The following is a 23148-nucleotide window of genomic DNA, read 5'->3' as shown; positions in this document are numbered from 1 at the left end:
ACTGTTTCACCAAGACACATTTTTAAAAAAACATTGAAAATATCTCTGAAATCAGACTGTATCTTACAATTGATGCAATCATGGCATCTTAGATTTGATGAAATATGGTTCTTTTCCTAGTTTACTTTGGCTCTATTCTAAAAGGGTACCTCTATTCTAAAAGTTAGGACTTCCCCCAAACTTTGCTATACTATGACTCATTTTTCCATAGCCACAAACTTTTGGTCAAAAATATCCGTCTGTCTCGGAATCCCTCCCCACCCACCCCTGCCCTCTTTTCTGTTTTGGCCTTTAAAAACCCAGCCTATTTTAAGGCCCAGCTCAAAGGCTACCTCCTCGAAGAATCTTTGTTCCTCACCTCAGCTGGAAACAATCACCCCTTTGAATGCTCTCGGTTGTTTATAACACTAGCAGCTCTTATTATACAGTTCCTTTTAGTTTATGTACTTGTGGTGTATATTTAGTTCACCCTCCTAACGTCCTTTAAATTGCCTGAGAGAGAAGCTAAAATTGGAACAGTCTGAAAGAAGATAGGTTTGCTTCACTAATGCAAATACGGGAAATTTTGAAGTTTCTATAAAATCCGTGAAGTACACCCACTCCGGAACTCAGCAAGAGACCTGCTTTGAGCTGTCCTCTAGGGGCAGTGTATCATCTCACCTCAGTTGGGAGTGGTGACAGATGTTAGAATATGTCCATTTGGGAAAAGGGAAGTGCAAAGAGTGGCTGCTGGGGCCGACAGAACTCATGGATTGGCCCTGTTCCTGGGAGAAACCACTGGAAAGATCAAGCTCTGGGAGGCCCTCTCCACTAACCTCTTGTGAGTCACCCTGACTTCTCTCAGGTGGGTGTGGCAGGGGTGGGGGACTCTTCGTTTCTCAATTTACATCCTAGTGACTAAGTAATAGCTTCCCTCAGGAGATCCAGACTGGGTTGGAAGTCCAAGAACTCCGGGTCACCTTACAGGGAGATACCCTTGTTGGCGGGCGTAGCCTGGGAAAAGAGAGCTACCCATCTACCTTATCATCCATGGCAAACTTTTCTCCTTCACAGCTGTTCTGGAACTCTCCCAAGCTACATGCATAACTTGTTGCTGCAACACATTCATAGGACTTTCTCCTAGTAAATTTCGATGACCACAAGAAGATAAAAATCTGATTCAAGTTTCCTCTTGCTATTACTATAGTATCCTGTGACTAAATTTAAAATGGCTTGTGACATTTCCTGCTGAGTTCTGCTACCGAGGGCAAACGCCTTTTTGAAAGAGGGCTATCCATTTACTTGACTGTTCACAGATAATCCCTGCAGTCTTGGTCTCTACCCCCTGAGGGGTTAGGTTCGGCAAGCTGTGGGGTCCCTTCCAGCCTCAACGTCCTAACATCTTTCGGTACTCCACATATCTCATCTCCAGTACCCTGGGTTTGTGCATTAATGAGTCAGAAGCTCATTTTCTCTGAAGCAAAATGGTGGGTATGAGATGATCTAGGCATGTGCCTTGAAAGCTTTCCTTGGGATGGGACAGCTCTCCATGCCCTCACACTACAAGGCTACCATAAAGGTCACATTTGAGCTGACTTCACACACACAAAAGTAAACACATGACATTAAGAGTCATGCATTTAAGTTCTTAAATTCTAAGTATTGAACACTAACTTAGATTACCATTTGATCAGTTGTCAAAACTGTGACTATTCTCAAAATATCAAGTAGAAAGTTCTTACAAATTTCTGCATTGCTATAGTAATAACCTATGTTACTAAGGATTTTCCTGATTTCAGGAAAAATATTTGTATCTTCAGATTTTCCTGATTTCAGGAAAATCTGAAGATACAAATATTTTTACAATTAACACATTGAAATCTTAACCGCCTAAAACTGTTATCTTGGTTAGCATATCCAAAGGCATATTAAAAAAAATCTATGTAATGATTGTAAAGGTTGTTTGTACTATACGTTTCATCAACCAATTTAAAATTAAAGCAAGGAAGAAAAAAGTCTATAAAAAAAAGAGTCATGCATTTATTTTTGAAAATGCAGACAATACAGAAAATATAAAGAAGGAAATAAGAATCATCTAAACTTAAGCCTTTCAGAAGCAGTCACTTCTAACATTATGGCATGTACCCTTAACAATAATCTTTCCTTGTTAGTCATATGATTTTTAAAACTCTTTAATATAGGATTGGAATAATACTTTCAAACTGTTTTTTTTTTAGCTTGCCTTTCTCCTTTAATGATAAATCATTGACATTTTCCTTTTCTTTGTGTAGCAGTTAACCACATGGCTAACCATCAGAGCTAGCCGGCCGGGATTTGGATTCTAGCTCTGTCACCTGCTAACCGTGTGGCCTTTAGACATGTCATTTACCCAAAATATGTACGTCAGCTTCCTCATCTGTCAAGAGGAGATAATAATGCTTCCTTACTTCATAGAGTTACTGTGAATATAGCGAAACATCATTTGCAAAGTACTTAGTGAAAGGTTTAGGAGGTGAAAGGGTGAGAAAGAAGAAAGGTAGACCAGGAAATTTTAAGTGTGGGGGGGGTGGGGATGGTGATTTCTGCGCTCCCGGGCAGAACTCACCAAACCCAAGATGGAGGGAGGTGAGTGCGCATGCGGGCTTTGGAGCATGCAGCTTTTAAGGATGGAGGTCAGTGATGTCCAGAAGGGACAGTTCATAAGTTCCGGAAGTCATGTTGGGAGGGGTGACACAGCCTCCACAGCTCCAGTTGCAGTGCCCCTCCCCGTTCCCCCGACCTAACATTCCAGCCTTTTTGTGATAATAGATCTTTCTGGCTGCTTCCTGCTGTAATGGGGTGGCGTGGGGTTATAGGCTGGAACCGTCATGGCCAGGGCAGTGGGGAGGCTAGCTGTAGGAATTTGGTGAGGAAGGCAGGTGATGATAATGATGCAGGGGCATTTGGTTGACTGCTACCCAGGATAGTTCCTTTATGCGTCCCTGAAGGAAGTTGAGGAGGCAGGGAGCTAGGAGAAAAAAGAGACAGATTAGGATAACTGGTCCTAGTAGCAGGAGGAACCATGTCACCAGAGGAGAAGAAAACCAGCTTTAGGCAGAGTTGGTTCCTTTTTTCTGTGGTAGAGATCGTCTCTTAAATTGTTTAGGGTTTGAGTATTTTGTTCCACCAGACCTGACTCATTGACGTAATAGCAGCATTCCTCTTGGAGAAATATATATGTTCCTCCTTTTTCAGCCATTGGCAGGTCTAAGGCCCATTGATTTTGAAGAGTTACTAGGCTAGTGAGGTGAGTTGGTGTTGTAGAGAGGAAAGGGATTCTGATGTTGATTCCAGGACTACCTGTAGTTGAGTTTCGAAGTTTTTGAGAGGTTAAAATACCATGTCCCAGTGCCCCTCCCACTGTGGCTGAGGCTGCAACCAAAGCAGTTAGGCTGATGCCTATTAGGATAGGAAGAAAGGAGCCCTTTTTGAGCGAGGAGAGGGCAGTAGCCAAGTTAGTTCAGACTCCCCATAGAGAGTCAATTGAGGAACGATAGTTACCAGGAAGCATGGTCCTGGAGCAGTGGAGTTAAGGCACTTGGTAAGAGTTCTATTATACCAGAAATCTGGGTTTACTAGGTGAGGTGGTAGGGGAGGAGCTGGAAGGGTGGAACCCTGAGTGGAGGCAGAGGCCACACATAAGGGTAACAGTAAATTTGTTTGAGGTTTTTTATCCAGTGTAGTGAGGCCCCTAATTTGGCAAGAAGATCTTGCCCCATTAGCAGGCTGGGGCAAGAAGGCATTACTAAGAAAGAATGTATAATGGGGTATCCTTCTATTAAACATGGAAGTGGTCCAGTAGTTAAGGGGCATGAAGGACGGCCGTCTATGCCCATAACCATGACCTGGGAAGGAAGGAGTTGACCTGAGTAAGAGGGGAGGACAGAAAAGGTAGCCCCTGTGTCCACTAAAAAGGAGGTGGACTTACCCGCTACCTTGATTGTTACCCTGGGCTCAACAAGGGTGATTGGGGTTGCTGAGGCCAGGCATCATCAGTCGTCGGTGGCCAGGCCCAGGACTGCTAGCGGTGGGTTAGGGGTTGGAAGGACGGCCCCTCCACGGCCAGGCGCCGAGGGGCAGTCACTTTTCCAATGTCCTTTTGTACCACAGAGAGGGCATGGTCCCTTGGGCGGTCGAGGATTGGGGCACTGGCAGGACCAGTGTCCTTCGAGGCCACATTTGAAGCGCTTTCCTGGTGGTGGATTAGTCGTAGCCAGCTTCTTCTCTGTTGAAGTGAGCCACAGAGCCACAATCAGGGATTGGGTTTGTAAATTCGCCTTTCGGCGGTCCTGGGATTCCTTTTCTGCCCTCTCTAGTTCATCACAAGTATTAAAAATTTTAAAGGCCGTGTTTACCAGGTCATGGATAGGGGCCTGAGGACCGTCCTCAATTTTTCTAAGTTTACACCTTATATCTGGAGCCAATTGGGATATGAAGTGTGTGGCTAAAACAGTTTTACCAGCCTCCAAGTCGGGGTCTAGGAGGGTATATTGGGAGAGGGCTTCTGTGAGCCGGTGTAGAAAAGTGGCCGGGTTTTCATCAGGACCCTGGGTAATTTCCCTTAGCTTATGGAAGTTTACTACTTTATGTGAAGCTTTCTGCGTGCCTACTATGAGGCATGTAAGCATTTGTCCCATCTTGTCCTCCCGTTCCTCCCCACTGGAGTATCAACCTGATATCCCCACCCTGGCTCTTGGTCTGGCACTGCCTTGGCCCCTACCGGCATGGTGTGGTCAGTTATATGCACCTGGTTAGCATGGGTCCTGGCTGCATTGAAAATGCGGTCCATGTCATCTGCAGTGAGGGAAGAAGAGCAGATCACATGAATGCCATGCCAGGTTAAATTGTAGGCATTAGCTAGATATTGGAACTCTTTAGTATAGGTAGTTGGATCATTGGAGAAGGAGCCCAACTGTTTTTCAATATTAGAGAGGTCAGCTAGGGAGAAAGGGGTGTGTACTCGAACTAACCCCTCAGATCCCGCAACTTCCCATAGTGGACAGTAAAGAGTTCTTTGAGCGGGTATGAGAGCTTATAGGTGAGGAGGGCAAGGCTGTTGAGGACAGTGGAGGACTGGATGGAGATGGAAGGGGAGGATAAGATGGCGGCTGGAATGCTGCCAGAGCAGGGGGAGGAAGTGGGGGGTAAGATGGCGGCTGGAGCGCCCCCAGTGGAGAAGGAGGAAGAGAAAGGCAAGATGGCGGTGGGAGTGCCGCCTGCGTGGAAGGGGAAGGAGGAGGGCAAGATGGTGGCTGGGACCTTACCAGAACAGAAGGAGGAAGAGAAAGGCAAGATGGCGACTGGAGCGCCGCTGGAGGGAGGGGAGGATAGAGCGAGGGAGAGGAGGATACAAAGGGAGGGGCAGGAGGGCAGAAGGAAAAAAGCCTGGACATAAGGAATTTCGGCCCACTTGTCGTTCCTCTGGCAAAAGTTGTGGAGGTTCGTAAGGATATTAAAATTGAAAGTCCCATCCTCAGGCCCATGAGAGAGGACCTACTGCCCATACTGAAGGGTCTCAAAGGAGAAAGGACTGGCCCAGGGGGTGTCGGCGTCCCAACGCCCTGAGAGAGTCCTCGGAGCTCTTACGAGTGGGGGCTCGTCTCCCCAGGGGACGTCTGACCCTGGTTTGAGGCCCTTTCCGGTCCTGGACCTGAATTTGGGAGGGAAACGAGAAGCGGGGTGTCCCCACAGCTTTTCGAGTCCCGGCAAAGGGTTGTGAGGCTTGCGGGCGTCCCCGTTCACCTCAGCCCTCGGAAGAGAACCTGACGTGAATTCACTTTCGGAGAGTAATTAACGGACAGGCATCAGTACTCAATTTTGCCTGGAACACAGCTGTTCAAACACTGTTCAGACTTTCTGGCACCATTAAAACATCTGATGGTCCTCCCTGATTGAAATGGCCAGCAATCCTATCCTCAGGTCCTGATTGGAGACAATCCTTGGTCAGACATGCCGTGCACTTCTGATTCTTCACCTTGGAGCTGGCTTGGAAAGGCTTAGAGTTCCGTGGCTCAGCTCCAGGGAAGCCTTGGAGAAGCTCAGGGAACTCTGGTCCTTAGAGTCTTGATCTTTCCCATGCTGGTGAGTGTGGAGGTCATGTTGGAGATGATCCAATTCTCTCCCTCTCTTAGGGCTCAATTACTGTGGCCTTCCTCCCTGCTTCTAGGCCCTTCTCCCCTGTCCTTAGTTATAAGAAGGATTATGAGGCATTCTGGAAGAATAGGAACAGAAGCCTGTTTACAGGTTGAAGGAATTTTAGACTTAGAGGGATTATATAGCTTCATGGAACAGCCTTATGCAACAAAGCTGTGCCAGTGAACAACCCTGGCTGAGGAGACAATATCTCATAAGATCCCCTTCAAATAGCTATGCATGGGGAAGTGTGTCAAATGCCTAGTTCTTACTGTCTTGCCTAGCATAAAAGTTCATAACCTGGCCATATCCTGGAGGAGCCAAGCCGTCTGGATTTCTGCCTTCAGCATCTTCTGGGTCCCCTGCCTGATTAGGCCTACCTCCTAGCCCCTGTGGCAGGGGTTCTGGATAAATACTACACTGCCTAAGGAATTCCCTTCATAAATGGAGATAGGAGAGCTCTCCCCCAACCCCAGCTGCTCCAATTCAGCTGGACATTTAACCTCGTACCAGCGGTCTATGTTTTTGCCATGCAGGTGGACACTGTCTTAAAACACAAGGCCAACGGCATTAAATAAAAAATAGTGGTGAAGTGGGCAAAACTAATTTATACTGTTAGGAGTCAGCATAGTGGTATTCCTGGGTGGAAGATGGCACAAGGGACGCTTTTAAGGGACTGGCAACATTCTGGTTTTTCATCTGAGTGCTGGTTACATGGTAGTGTTTGGTTTGTGAAAATTCAATGAACTGCACACTCATGATATGTGAACTTTTTATATATTTCAGTTTAATAAAAAATTTTTTTTGGAGAATGTCATTGGTAACAGACAGCATCAGGAGATAGAAATAGGGTAAGATATTGGGTAACTGGAGCTGAAGGGATATAGATTGTGCAACAAGACTGAATGTAAAAACTCAGAAATGGATAGCACAATACTATCTAACTGTAATACAATTATGTTAAAACACTGAATGAAGCTGAATGTGAGAATGATAGAGGGAGGAGGGCTGGGGACACAAATGAAATCAGAAAGAAAGATAGACGGTAAAGACTGAGATGGTGTAATCTAGGAATGCCTAGAGTGTATAATGATAGTGACTAAATGTACAAAATTTAAAAATGTTTTTGCATGAGGAAGAACAAAGGAATGTCATTACTGCAGGGTGTTGAAAATTCATGACAATTAATATTTTAATATTTTAACTTATGTGTGAGACTAAAGCAAAAAATGTTTATTTGGCACAAAATTTATATTTTAACTAGTGCATTTCCTAATATAACTTATGTTGACAGCTTAATTGAACACCATAAGTACATGGAACCTTGAGTAGGGCATGAGATTTTGTTGGTTTGTCTAGAGTAATGCCCCGATAAATCCCAGAGTGATTTGAACAGTGACTATTTGCAAAGTCCCCTTTGGGAAATAGTGAGAAAGTGGGAAAATCCAACTTCCCCAAGTTTCTTGATATTCTCACAAGCAGTATGGACAACCAAAGCTATAGGCTGAGCCCCCAATCTTGGAGTTTGTTCATATGAAACTTAACCCCACAAAGGATAGGTCAAGCTTACTTAAAATTAGGCCTAAGAGTCACCCCCAAGAGAACCTCTTTTGTTGCTCAGATGTGGCTTCTCTCTCTCCAGCCAACACAACAAGTAAACTCACCACCCTCCCCCTGTCTACGTGGGACATGACTCCCAGGGGTGTGGACCTTCCTAGCAACATGGGACAGAAATCCTAGAATGAGCTGAGACTCAGCATCAACGGATTGAGAAAACCTTCTCTACCAAAAGGGGGAAGAGCAAAATGAGACAAAATAAAGTGTCAATGGCTGAGAGATTCCAAACAGAGTCGAGAGGTTGTCTTGGAGGTTATTCTTACACATTAAACAGATATTACCTTGTTAGTCAAGATGTAATGGAGAGGCTGGAGGGAACTGCTTGAAAATGTAGAGCTGTGTTCCAGTAGCCATGTTTCTTGAAGATGATTGTATGATGATATAGCTTTCACAATGTGACTGTGTGATTGTGAAAACCTTGTGTCTGATGCTCCTTTTATCTACCTTATCAACAGATGAGTAAAACATATGAAATAAAAATAAATAATAGGGGGACCAAATGTTAAAATAAATTTAGATTGAAATGCTAGTGATCAATAAAGGGAGCGGTAAGGGGTATGGTATGTGTGAATTTTTTTCTGTTGTCTTTTTATTTCTTTTCCTGAATTGATGCGAATGTTCTAAGAAATGATCATGATGATGAATATGCAACTAAGTGATGATATTGTGAAGTACTGATTATATATGTAGAACGGAATGATCAAAAGTTAAGAATGTTTTCATTTGTTTGTTATATATTTTTTTAATTAAAAAATTAATTTAAAAAATTGTTTTAAGCAAGAGATACAGATGAAACAAAATTAAAAACATTAAAATAAAGAGAGCAAGGAGATTTATTCACAAGTTAAGACTTATGGTCCTCTCCTAGGGTTACCAGATTTAGCAAATAAAATACAGGATTCTCAGTTAAATTTTAATTTCAGATAAACAACTTTTTTTTTGCATAAGAACGTCCTGTGTAATATTTGGAATATATTTACACTAAATATTTATTTGCTTTTTATCTGAAGTTCAAATTTAACTAGTATCCTGTATTTTATCTGGCAACCTTAATTATTATTAAATTTTCTAAAAATGTCTCACCTTCAAAATAATTAGAAAGTAAAAAAAAGGGATATATATTGAATAATATATATTAAGGATTGCAGTCTTAGAAGAAAATACTAAAATGTGTAAATAAGCATAGGAGATAGAGAGATGGGAAAACAAGTATTCTCTTTTCCATTCTCTCCACTCCTCATTCATTTTAGATCCCTCTTCTAGCCTTCAGTGCTACTTAGTTTCTTGGCTTCTCATTCCTATATTCATATCAATGAAAAGAGGGGAAATAAGATAACTAAAAGAAATAAAGAAGTGCCAAAATTGTTGACATTTCATTTCTTGAATTTGAACCTGCAATTCTCTTGGTGTTTTTGAAACTTTGCTCCTATGTTTGTTTGTATTGCATTTCTTATTTTTCACCAAACTATTTCCTCTCTATTTCACTGTTTTTCAGAACTTTGCCTGTAACCTTTGACCAGATGGAAGTTGAACCCTTTTGAGTATAATCAGTGTTTACCCTGCTTTTCTTATCTGTAGGTTTCATAGGCTAAAATTGAAAAATCTATTTGTTATTGATTTCAGGAAAGCCACTTTTCCCTTTTCTTTCTCCAACAATGTTAATGAATATCTACCTGATGTATTTCAACTACGGTTCAACAATTACAGAATTGGTAGATTTGAACCAAGTCTCTGGAATTCCATCTCACTTCCTTTTCTACATTTCTTCTCTTAAAGGCGAAGAGATTCAGGTACAAATTATTTAGTACAACTATACCCTGTCATTACATGGGCTCAAATCCCAAAGGCTTTGTACTTTAGCACATTTTTAGTACAGAGAAATAGGTGGTAATAAAATGAAATTATTTTCTGTTTTCCCAAGTCATGATTTTACACAAAAAGGGTATCACCTGCTTTCTTTCTTTTGTTTTTCTTTGCATGGGTGGGCAACAGGAAACAAACCCAGGTCTCTGGCATGGCAGGCAAGAATTCTGCCTGCCAAGCCACCATGGCCCTCACCTGCTTTATTTAGAGGAAGATCTTAAACAAAAAATAATTCTAATGTCCTTTCATTAAATAATAAATACATCTCTTACAAAACCCAAGGAGAGGAAGAAGGGAGAAAGAAGGAAGTTGCATCCACAACAAAGAAGGATCATTAAGTGTTTCTCAGTTGGGAATTGCTACTGTAAAGCCTGATTACACTAATCTTCCCAAGAGTTAATGAGCTTTCTGTAATGTTGTCAAGTCCGTCTTGGTTGTATCTTACTATGTGTATTTCTGATTGAATCAGTTTATCAATCATTTATGTACTCTAAATGACTGTAGGAAACTCATCATTATTTTTTATTCAGTAGTTTGAATTGATTAGTAATTATTTGTCATGGAAACAAACCTTTTTTTAAAATCATAAAATAAATACTTATAGCAATATATATATTTTAACATTGTACTCCTGAGTTAATGTTCCTTCATTATCAAATCCCTTTGCTCAAAGAGAGAGAGAGAAAAGAATGATTAAGGCCTGATGTGTGCAAAGAAGAATTTTAAAGGACACAAAGCTAAATTAGTATGAAAGCATCATTAATGAGGCAGAAAAATGGCATCAATTTTTATGAAACAGTATTAAGTATCAGCATGGATACATAAATCAAGTAGCTCAGGATTTTTCAGAACACTTCATAAGCATTAAGGAAAGGTCCATTAATTCATAAATGACTAATGCAAATGCAGAATCCTTAGCAACTCTAATGGTATTTTAAACTCTAATAGTTTCCTTGAAAATGCAATAGTGACCTTTAGCTGCGAAGTCTCATGATATTCTTCCAGGAATGTGCTGGGTCGTTAGCAATTACTTAGAAATCACTCACACATGTAGTCCCTAACATTCCTAGGATTCAAGGTCTCCAAAAGATGTCCCCACCCACTTTTCCAGTCTTATCTCCTACAACTCTCTCAGATGCCCTGGGGTCCCGTCCAACCAGGTCTCTATATTGGCTCCTAAGTTAGTGGTCTCTGTATCCAGGGACTCGCAGAATATCAACTTCCCCATTTCTCTGCCCAGCTTCTCCACCTAGGTCCCTCCACTGTCAGGCCCCACCACCCCCACTGAATTCTATCTGCCTACTCTACAGTCATCCTTTCCTTGACCTAACTAATAAAAAGTATACCACTGCGATATTTTATAAAATACTTGCATGTACCATCTTCTGCCCTGTTCTTTTAAAGAGTTATTTAATTTCCATGGGTATATGGACATATTTTTGTAAATTTATAAAGCATCCACCTAATGTAAATATATTATTGTCATCACCAACTAGATTATAAGCCCCCCTGAGGTATGACATCTCAGAGAGTGGGGGTCCCTCCAGGATCCCTCTACAAATAGTTTCTGATGAATGAATGCATGGATGATCACTGAAACTGGAATTAAACCATCAGTTTGTATTTACCATTTGTTACCTGTTTGACTTTAACTAGTTATTTAATCTCTGTACCTCAGTTTCCTTATCTGTAAAGGGAGTACTAATAGTATCTACTTGATAGGATTGCTTTCAGGATTAAAAGAATTCATAAATGTAAAGTACCTAAATAGTTTGCTTAACCCATAGCAGGTGCTCAACAAATATTAGCTATTTGGATGAATAAATGAGACAAATTAGATTGCAGTTAAAATTTAGAGAAAACAATGGCTACATTTTGTAAACCTTGGAACTCTGATTAAAAAAATAACATGTAGTATATAAGAATGTTAAGGGAATTCATATATGTCTTTGAGATATAAGCCATGGTGCATATATTTCTTCTGAGAGAGATTTTTCAAAATAAAGTTTATGTTCTATATTACTAACTTACTTCGTATTTTTTAAATTAAAAAAAATCATATCAGGCCTATTTAAAACAGATTTTAAAAGTATACTCAGTTTTCTAGACATCAATTACTTGTAGACCTCAACAAGTACTATTGTTAGATATTCTTGATCTTGGTTTACATTGTTTAGAAAATGGCAATTACTTGAAAGCAGCAATAAATTCCATACAAAATGCTCTTGATATCTGTACTGAACTACTTATGTATGTATATGGGTGAATTTTGAAGTAGAAGTTGACAACAAATCATGACAAACTCCTTGAAAATTATTTGCTTCTAAAATTTTATCAAAACTTTTATCTTGCCTGTTAATTAAGAAAGCTAAATATTTTCTTTTACACCATTCAAATTTGTTATGGTTTTAAAAACAATCAATCATCTCTCTCTCCCTGCTTCCCCATTCTCTGCTCTCTGAATCACAGTGTAAAATGGTATCAGTATTAATAAATGACGCATGTATCAGCCTTAAATCATTTCAAGCTAGTTTTATTACTCTGTGGAGCCATCTGCTGGCCAATGATGTTATATAGCTAGCTATCTGCACCTCTTCTCTCTCTCTCTCTGTATGTATGTAGATATATGTAAGTTTGTTTTCTCTGAATGGGTAACGTCAGGCTCTAATAAGATCGGGTACACCTGCCATGCCGGGGACCTGGGTTCAATTGCCGGTGCCTGCCCATGTGGGGTAGGGGGTGGGGGTGAGGGGGGGAGATCCGGTATTCCCTAAAAGGGTATAGCTACGAATTTGTGGCCCAAACATGATCTGCATAAAATACCCTTCCAGATATCAATAGTGAGAGCAATGTGGTAACAAGACAACGGAGGATACAATCACACCTAGAGAATTGAGTAGGTCCTACATTTTGGATCCTCATTCAACAAGTCTTTGTAAACTTCTCCCTATTAATAGAATAGAGAAATATACATATATGCTTTATAGTATTTAATTTTAAAAAATCTGTATAGGTCAATACCTCTCTGTTTATTAAAGTTAATAACAAAGTAAACCGAAACTAATATTTATCCTTCTTTTGTAGGGCAACTATTTCTATGCACTTTAAAAATGTCTCTCTCAGCATCACTCTCCGCCCTTTTAAGTCTCAAGTTGTTCCAATTAACCATTATTATTGCTACTCACACTTCTTTGGTGATGCTCAAATGTTCACAACCTGTTCAGGGGATGCCCCGTTCAATAGCTTTTGTCCTCTGAACACTACAATCCTGGCTCTCTGCCAACAACCTGATGTTTCAGAACCATCACAATTTTTCTCCTGCCCCAGGTTATGGAATTAATTATTCTCCAAGGAATCTTGGTTCATTTTAATGGAGATATGGAGATTAGAGACCAAAATCTGGGCACTAAGAATGCCCGCATGAGATTTGGTGGTGGGAGAACATAGTATCATTAACGTGACTGTCGCTCATGGTAGAGGTTGAAAAAAATATATTTCATGCATGTACAGATTTTTCCCAATTTTATATACAGTAATATGTTTCTATATCCTACTTTTCTCATCATACATGCTTTTTTCAACCACTGTGTCATTTGTCTATATATAATTGATTGATTGATTGATCTTGTTTTGCATTTTTGCATGGGCAGGCACTAGGTCTCCGGCATGGCAGGCAAGAATTCTGCCTGCTGAGCCATCATGGCCTGCCCCATATGTAATTTATTTTATGTTATTCTATTTGTTTGATTTTAATGTGCACTGCTGTAACACAGAGGTCCAGCGTGTTCCTGAAAGAGAGTTATTGGGATGGCATGGAAAAAGCACAGAGACAAGAGTCAAATTGAGTTTAAATACCCACTTCAATATAAATCACTTGATCTGACTGCATCTCAGCTTTCTCATTTGTGAAATTACCATAATAACCACTCTCGAAGGACTTGGGTCAGGGTAGCCCCAAACCAAAGGCCACATTAGGCATGAAATTCAACGTGAATCTTTTTTTTTTTATTCGCATTTTTAAACCCATTTTAATTAGAAATTACATTCTAGATATAGGTGTTATTCCAAGAAGTTTCATTCCATTGGCTAAGGACAGAACGAACAACTCTGAAAAGATGAAGTCTGGCCTCAGCCACTTCAGGAGGACTGTCTTTCATTTGTAGTGCTTTGTGTGCCACAGCTGCAAGATGACTTAGAGTTAGAAGGTAACTGACAATATGCCTGGGTTGAAGGTCCTGAGAGGATCGATAAAGCACCTCATCAAATCTGAGAAGATGCTGTAGACTTGAAACAGACTGTGGCTCTTGTAAACAAGCAGTGTTGAAGTCATTTAGGTAACCACATCCAAAAGTCTCTTCTAAACTGTGGAGGCGTGCATGTGTGTACTGTAGGAAGACTCCTGTGTCTCCACGACTCTGAAAAACACGATCCCAGCTGAACTGATAGTCAGATAACAGTGAACCCCTGAAGTCCTGAATAATTAGTGCTGCAAGCCCAACCTTCTCTGCAGTCTCCTGTGGGTTCTTAAGTTCCTTAGTTGTCTTAATGGAAGCCATGTTCTGTAGCGTTCTTAATTGAATCTCATTTGAAACATCTTCCAGAACAGTAACATCTCCTCTTCGGGTCTTCATTCCCAGCACTAACCCAAAGGGCACATGCTGGCACCTTTCTGCCCAGTCATATCCCATGATCTTCAGCACTTGGAACACTTGCTGAAAATGCCTTTTATGGCCTTTATCTGTCACATAAATCAAGGTATCAAAATTATACTTGTCCATTTGATCTATAGCAGTTGCAAGATCTCTGGTTGCATAAAGAGAAGTCCCATCACTTCGCATTACAGTACAAATTGAGGAGGGGTCACCTTTCCCAGAGAGATCCACTATAGCTGGTCCTTCTATTGTTTTCTGTAGGAGTCCTTTATCGTCTAGCAGCTTTAAGACTTCTTGAGATTTTTCATGATAAAATGATTCTCCCGAGTATTCATCAAAACGTATTCCTAGACGCTTATAAATCCGAATGTACTCCTCAACGCTCAAGTCCCGAAATTTTTGCCATAGTGAAATTGCTTGCATGTCACCCAGCTTCAATCGCTGAAAGAACTCGTGTGCCGATTTTGCTATACTTTTGTCATCTGCTGCTTCTTTATTAACTTGTATGTAAACTTCAAAGAGGTGCTGTAAAGGATTGGACTGGAGTTTTTCTTCATAGCCAAACAGTTGGAAGCCAGTTCCTAGAAGACCAAATTGCATGCCCCAATCTCCAAGATAATTTATTCTCGTTACTTGATGTCCTAAAGCTTCTTTGAGATTTGCTATAAAATTTCCTATGATGGTAGAACACAAATGTCCAAAATGAAATTTTTTGGCAATATTAGGTGAACTGAATTCAACCACTACCTCCTCTTGGGGAAGACCAGAGAAAAGTTCACTTTTTAATCCATAATTTGAACCATCTTCAATTACTTGTTGTAGCACTGTCTTTGTTAATAGCTCTCTGTTTATTTTGAAATTTACAGTCCCTCGACAAGCACTGATTTCACTCACCACTCTATCACATTTTAGCTTCTCTGCCAGTCTCTTGGCTTGAATTGACTATCTGGTCTTGAATGGTCACTGCTGTTTTTCCATAGAGAATCCACAGAAAGTTGAAAATCAGCTACTTCTTCTTTTTTTGGAAATTAGAACTGCAGATATTGACTTGATCAAGTCTTCCGGTGGAAGATCCAACATTCTGGAAAGCTGAGAGGCAATGGACCGGCGGAACCCGCACGCCATGTCGATGTTCAGAAGGCTCGCCCTCAACGTGAATCTTAATTAGGACTTACGAACAGGAGAAGATCTTCCATGGCTGTGGCTGGCTGTGGAGAACAGAAGTTAATGCTCCAAAAAGGGGATGGGGGAGTGCAAAGGTTTATAAGGGTTTAGTACAAGGTTGTAGGCAACAGGGTATCATGACACAGGGGTTTGGAGTTTTGCTATCAACAGTGATGAAGGGAGGGAAGTTTTAATGCTTTGTTTATGATCCCATCTATACATTCTTCCACCACCACCACCACCCCCAGGAGATTTGGTGCTTTAATTTCTGTCCCAGTCATTGTAGGTGGCCAGGGGAAGTAACTTATTCTCAGTATGGAGAAGGGGCTCGGGCCCTGGGTTTCCACAAAAATACCTAACACTTGCAGCTGAGCTGAACACTTTTAAATGTGCTTTCACAAATAATTCCCCTCCAACCTGCTTCACAGGAAATTCTTTAGCAGGTCAAATAAAATAACCTATTGCAAGTTCTTTGTGTACTGGTATCCAGCTGGCAATGGTGCCAGCTGAACCATGTTCGTTCATCTTCGCACTAAAAGAATTTAGAGGCAGGAGAGCCAGTCGGAATAAGTAGTCAAGTTTATTAAAGAGAAGGAGAGAGAGTATACGTTAAAGAAGAAGGGACGCATGCTGAGTGGAATGGGTTAGCTTGTTTTATAGAAAAGTTTTATGGTGGCAGGTTTCCATAGCAACCTTTGAATACTAGGTGTCTCCTTTGTTCTGTGTCCTAAGAGGAGCTAGCAAAATTCCTGGTTTGTTGTCACATACCTAAAATTTGTCTTTGGGCAAATGGTTAGCAATCTTTATGACCCTAGGCTTCCCATCATTAACTAAGACTTTGCTTTGGGCCCATGATTTTACTAGCTCTTATGGTTTGGGGAGGTTTGTGGGCTCTAGGGGAAATTTTTTGTCTCAATAAGTTTGCAGCTGAAGCTCACAGTTTGCATTAGTTCCTTTGGAGCTAGATAAGAAACAAGGGACTTGAAGTTGTCTGTTAACTCTTTCAGAGCTAAATGGAAAACTAGGGACTTACAGTTGTTCTATTTTATCCTACTTCATTTGAACAAGCTCTACAAATAGAGATGGAAGGCACAGATGGTCAACTCTTTATTGTCCTATTTTCTGTGGTTCCACTCAGTGAAAGCTATTTAATTCATACACATGCCCCTATTCTTTCTTTCTTAATATTTTTATTGATAAATATCCACATAGTTCAACCATATTATACAATCAATGGCTCACAATATCATCGCATAATTGTGTATTCTTCACCACAATCATTTTTAGAACATTTGCTTCACTCCAGAAAACAAAAAATAAACTCATATATATCCATACCCCTTACCTCTCCCTCTCATTGACCCACAGTATTTCAATCTATCCAATTTTTACCCTTTATCTCCCTTGTTATTTATTTATTTTTATCCTTATTTAAAATTTTTTTTACTCATTTGTCCATACCCTGGATAAAAAGAGCATCAGACACAAGGTTTTCACAATCACACAATCACATTGTAAAAACTATATAATTTTACAGTCTTCTTAAAGAATCAAGGCTAGTTGATATTCTAAAAATGATTGTGGACCACAGTTCAACAATTTCAGAAACTTCCCTCTAGTCACTCCAATACACCATAAACTAAAAAGGGATATCCATATAATGTGTAAGGATAACCTCCAGGATAACCTCTCAACTCTGAAATTTCTTAGCCACTGACACTTTATTTTGTCTCATTTCTTTCCTTATCCTTTAGTCAAGAAGGCTCTCCCATGTTGCTGGGTCCCAGCTCATGCCCAGGCGTCATGTCCCATGTTGCCAGGGAGATTTACACCCCTGGGAGTCATGTCCCGCATGGGGGGAGGGCAGTGAGTTCACTGACAAGTTGGCTTAGAGAGAGAGGCCACATCTGGGCAACAAAAGAGGTCTCCAGAGATGACTCTTAAGCATAATTATCAGTAGCCTTAGCCTCTCCTTTGCAGGAATAGACTTCACAGGGGCAAGCCCTAAGATTGAGAATTAGTTGTCCTCACATCATGCCCCCATTCTTGACATCTTCAAATAATTTTTCTCGGGTTTTCACCACTGTCTGAATGCAAAGATGATAGATACAACAGTCATAAGACGTCGCTCACATCCTAGCTCCACTTTAATATCTGTACTAGCTTCCTTGTTCTGATTTTTATGGCTTCATTGCTGGTTCAGTGTAGTTGACCTTTTGTCAAGGATGGTCGAGTAAACGTGGCAGTTTCTGCAGGTTTTTATTTTATATGATATTGAGCAGCTGAGTCAGTAATCCTGAATAAGCTGAGAAATAAGAGAGGATAACATAGGTAAATGGTGGGTCGGGCCTTACTTAAAAAAAATACTTTCCAGCTCTCCCTCCGCACTGCCCACAGAGCTGGCAGCCTTCTCCTGCCCAGCATCATGGCTTCCCTCAAACCCCTTGAGAAGCCCAACGTTGTTAAAAAGAGGATCAAGAAGTTCATCTGGCATCAGTCAGACCAATATGTCAAAATTAAGTGTAACTGGCAGAAACCCAGAGGCACTGACAAGAGGAAACAGAGAAGATTCAAGGGCCAGATCTTGATGCCCAACATTGGTTATGAGAGCAACAACAAAAAAAATGAAGCAGGTGCTGCCCAGCAGCTTCCAAAAGTTCCTGGTCCACAATATCAAGGAGCTGGAAGTGCTGCTGATGTGCAACAAATCTTACTGTGCTGAGATGGCCCACAACGTTTCTTCCAAGAACTGCAAAGATATTGTGGAAAGAGCAGCTCAGATGGCCATCAGAGTCACCAACGCCAGTGCCTGGCTGCACAGTGAAGGAAATGAATAGACAGCTCTTGTGCAAGTTTTATTCGTGTGAAATAAAACTATAAAAAGTCTGCCAAAAGCAAACAAACAAAGTTTCTGGTGGAGAAAACAGCATCACTGATTCTGAGGCCTAGTTTCTTTTCTGAAATTAGAGGATTTGACCAGATTATCTAAATTTTGTGAATCCTTTTGCTTTTTGAAGAAAATTGTATATAGAAAAATAAGGCCATTTTTCAGAATGCCCTGGATAGTTTGTTTTTTTTTGTATTTGTCTGCTTTTTTTATTCAAAACAGCCCATGATTCTTTGGAAGGTGATACAAGATTATTTTCCAGTCTGTTCATAATTTCTACAATGTCTGTAAATAACCATAAATTCTAAAGGTTCCCACTCTCCCCACCTCAATTCCCTTTTGGCACCTTTAAGTGAAATGTCATCTCTGAAAAATGAGGGGAAAAAGTGCTACATACTGGGCTTTTATTATGCTACTCCCTGATTAAAATTTTTCTGATTTTTAAATTTAGAACATTGATACAACAAGAGGGACTAGCAATATCTCATCAATAGAAATCTTTTTCTAATTCACACTATGGCTGTCTCAGAAGAAAACTATATTAAGAAGAGCAGCCAATTCTCAGAGGCAATGGGGCCACGGCCTACCTTTGCTTTCCCCCACTTCTCAATTTCACTTCAGAATCACTGAGCAGCTCTATGAGAGGTAGCAGAATGTCTGGCACAGGCTCTGGCTTCATGACTTGAGAATGCAATTTTAACTCCTCACATTCTTCAGAAGAATTTGTTACACTTAAAGAAACAAAAGAAGAGAATCACATGGACTTGACAGGCAGAGAGAAGTCTGTGAGATGACAGAACGTGTTAATTACAAGTGGAGCAGGTATGTCCAACAGAACACGATGGGTTATCAGGAGAGGACTTAGCCAAGGGAGGAAAAAACAAAAACTATACCTGGATTAGAAAAGTGTATCATTTATAAAGTATACTACTCTTGTGTCTTCATTTAGTCTACTAAAAAATAAATTTTTACACAAAGTCAACATGCTACAGGAGAAAAACAGCCAACACAGACTACAAATGGTCAATATTGAAACATGAAGAAAACAACTTATAACTTTCACTTTTCTTGTATGACAAGGATTTATGAGCTTGGTATTGACCTATTTGGCCCCACTCAAACTCATGCTTTTAGCTGGGCTTCGGGTCTACAGGAAATCACTGAGAAACTTATTTTTTATATCTCTGAATTTTTCTGTATCAGTAGAGTTTAAAGGACCTTTCTGATTAGTAAGGTGGGGGTGAAGAGCCTTCCCAAAACCTAATAAAATAAGGCAGTTTTATTTAAAAACAAAACATGGTGATGTTATAAAAATTAGGCAAAAAGAAGATGCGATGCCAGAACTTTCTCTTCGTAACTAACACAGCTATTTTCCACCTGTAGCATTACATATATGGTTATGCTTTCGGAAGGGAGGGAGGGAAGGAGGAAGGAAAAACAAAACTCCAAAATCTCCTGACAAAGCAACCATTGCCTGGACAGGGCTCATTTCTTCTGCCAGCCACTGATTCATAGATATTTTTTTCTCATTTAAAGACACAGGCGTGGGTGAGGATGGGGAGAGCAGGGGGCACAGCCAAAGGAGTCAAGCACGGTCTTCTCTTTACAAATCCAGCCCCGCATCCTCAGCGGCAACTGACTTATGTATGCTACTGCTGCAGTCTAGGTGTTCACAGCAAGCAGCGTCTCTCCTTAAAACTTTTCTTGTTCTTGCTGCTTTTCTTGCCATTCTTGTCTTTGTTTTCTGACATCTTCTTGGCTCTGATTTCTCTCATTAGGTCAAAAAACACCATGTCCACGTTGGCACGCGTCTTGGCCGACGTCTCCACGTACTGCACGCCCCACTCCTCGGCTTTACTCCTGGCCTCCTCGATGGGCACCTGCCTCCGCTCCTCTAAGTCGGACTTGTTTCCAACGACAAGCAACGGGATTTTACCTTCTTCAGCCTTAACGCGGAGAATCTGTTCCCTGAATTCAGCAGTTGCGGTAAAGGATTCGTGCTCTGTGATTGAGAACACTAAGAGGAAACCTTCCCCACTTTGAAAGTAGTTGTCACGAATGGCTGCATAGTCCTCCTGTCCCGCAGTGTCCAGAATGTCTATCTGTACCTCTTCCCCGTCAAGAACCACTTTCTTTCTATAACTGTCGGCCTTGGTAGGTTCATAGTCTTCTACAAACTCGTCGTACATGAACTGAAGCGTCAGGGCAGATTTGCCAACCCCTCCACTGCCGACCATGATCACCTTGTGCAGGGCCAGGGAGCTCTGGCTCTTGTTCTTGTTTGCAGCCATTCTGCTGCTTTCCTCAGGCGCCACCCACGGGGGAGAGCCAGGTGAAGAGCTGGGAACGTCCCGCGCCGCCTCGCCCGTCCGCCAGTTTTTTTTTTTAAAACATAGTTATCCGTTCACATAATGCTCCTTTTCCCCATCGCACACACCCTATTCAGAAGGCTTTGCCACTTTCCACCAACGGCTGCATGAGGGATGAGCTTGGCCTAGAAGTAGCCAGTCTAGAAGAGATGGAAGAAAATGCGGCTGTGCTGGGAGAAGCGTTGTGTGCAGGCATCCTGTACTCTAAATTGCCTATGAATCCTACAATTTGGAAGTTAATCTAAATGGCAAGGAGGGAGTAGCTTTAACGGGAGATAAGATTGGGATGTTAGGCCTTTCTCAAGCTTTTTTCCCTCAAAAGTTTTCCGAGACAGAAATAGAGGGCCAACCCACAGCAAAAGATCTGAGTAAAGGAGACGTGTTCCAGCAAGGGGCTATGAATCAACGTGCCCCCAAGGCAGTGGTCATTAAGCTGATGAGAAGTACAAAGCACACAGAGTTCTAGGTCAAAAAACATTTTCTGGCTTAAAAATATGTTTAAAACCTTTTTGACTGTGGTTACTCCCACATGGGATTGACAAGACTCAAATGGATGAGAAACTCACTAAAGGAAGCTGGGGGCAGCTACAGAGAAGCTCCAGGCCTGGATGGCCAGTAGCCAGGGACAAATATTCAGCCCCTAAGGCAATCTTTGGGCTCCTGAATCCACTTCAAAAGGAAGCAGGCTACTGAAATTATGCATAGCCTAATAAAAAAAAATAATAACTATCAGAAACTACCAATTTTACTGTTTTTCTAATAATGATTTCCTAGTTTTTCACAGCATAATTTTTTATTTAAGAAAACAAACAATAATATATGTTATTTTCACAAAAAAGAAAATAAATTGATTGTGATGATAGAAAAATATTATTCCTTCTAGCCTCCTATATTCTGGAGCAGTTAGAAAGAAAAATCTGAAAGGATCGTATGGTAGCCCATAACAAACTCCGGGATCTGTCTTAAAAGTCCTTGTTGAAGAGTGCTTAGAAAACTATTGCTTTTTTATTTCTTTGCTTTGTACACTTGTTATATTATACAATTAAAAAGTTATAAAAAATTAAAAATTTAAGTGTGTTAAAAAAAGAAAACAAATAATAACTTAGAACCACCGAAAATGGATATCTTAATTAGCTTATCAATAGGCACATTTAAATAAAATATCCAAATAATCATTATAAAGCGTGTGTTTGTATAGTAAATTTCATACACCAATTTAAAATTAAGGCAAACAAGGAAAAAAACTACAGATACAAATATCAGTTTCTAAATATTAAACACTAACTTAAATACCATTTGATTAGCTATCAAAACTATGTACGTTCTCAAAATATTAAGTAGAAAGTTATTACCAATATCAACTTAGGTATAGCAATGACCTATGATACTAAATATTTTCATGTTTTTGTTTCAGGAATCTATCTTATCTAAATATTACTATTAGCTGCCTATAGTTTTTGTTTGTCAGATCTATATATGCTTTTCCCTCTCTCACTTTTTATCCTTTCAGTTATCCTCGCTCATACTTTTCAATTCTGCACCATCCTCCAGACCTCCTTCTCTGTCTTTTTTCAGTTGCCAGAGCTCCCTTTAATATTTCTTATAGTGCAGGTCTCTTGTTGGCAAATTCTCACAGCCGTTGTTTATCTGTGAAGATTTTAATCTCTCCCTCAATTTTGCAGGACACCTTGGCAGGATAAAGAATTCTTGGGTGGAAGTCTTTCTTGTTCAAAATCTTAAATATGTCATACCACTGTCTTCTCGCCTCCATGGTGCCTGTTGAGTAGTCTGAGCTCAGTCTTATATGTTTTCCCTAATATGTAATAAATCTCTTCCCTTGCTGCCTTCATGACTTTTTTACTTCTCTTTAAGATTTGATATTCTGATAAGTATATGTCTTGGAGTAAGCTTATTTAGATTGGTTGGTTTGGGATTCATTGGGCTTGTTTGGATTGGATATTTATGTTTTTATAAGGGTTGGAAGTTTTCCCCCATTATATCTTCAACTAGCCTTCCTCTCCCTTTACTATTCTCTTCCCCTTCTGGGATACCAATAATTCTTACATTTGTACGCATTGTGGTGTCTATCAATTCCCTGAGATCAATTCCATTGCCCTGTCTTCTGATTCACATATTCTTTCTTCCGTCTCTTGATGTATACTGTTATGAATCTCTAATATACCTTTTTTTTTTTTTGCATGGGCAAGCACCAGGAATCGGAAGGCGAGAACTCTGCCTGCTGAGCCACTATGGCCTGCCCTCTAATATACTTCTAATTTGGTCTATGTATCTTTCATCTCTGAAATATCTGATATTTTTGTACTTATTGTTTCAAATACTTCTTTATGCTCCTCCAGTGTTTTCTTGATTTCCTTTATGTCATTATGAACAAACTTAATTAGTTGTTTCAAATTCTGTGTCCCCTCAGGTAATTTAATTTGTTCAT

General features: G+C 40.5%; 3 pseudogenes; 1 reads left to right on the top strand and 2 right to left on the bottom strand.

Annotated features, from left to right (window-relative positions):
- Positions 1-13676: 13676 nt before the first annotated feature.
- LOC143661565 (putative arginine--tRNA ligase, mitochondrial pseudogene) lies at positions 13677-15424 on the bottom strand (annotated as a pseudogene).
- Positions 15425-17871: 2447 nt separating this feature from the next.
- LOC143661564 (large ribosomal subunit protein eL32 pseudogene) lies at positions 17872-18283 on the top strand (annotated as a pseudogene).
- Positions 18284-19753: 1470 nt separating this feature from the next.
- LOC143661563 (ras-related protein Ral-B pseudogene) lies at positions 19754-20700 on the bottom strand (annotated as a pseudogene).
- Between the last annotated feature and the right edge of the window lie 2448 nt (positions 20701-23148).

The sequence above is a fragment of the Tamandua tetradactyla genome, chromosome 17 (assembly GCF_023851605.1).
Source record: "Tamandua tetradactyla isolate mTamTet1 chromosome 17, mTamTet1.pri, whole genome shotgun sequence".
Lineage (NCBI taxonomy): Eukaryota > Metazoa > Chordata > Mammalia > Pilosa > Myrmecophagidae > Tamandua > Tamandua tetradactyla.
This window is presented reverse-complemented; position numbering and strand designations above follow the sequence as displayed.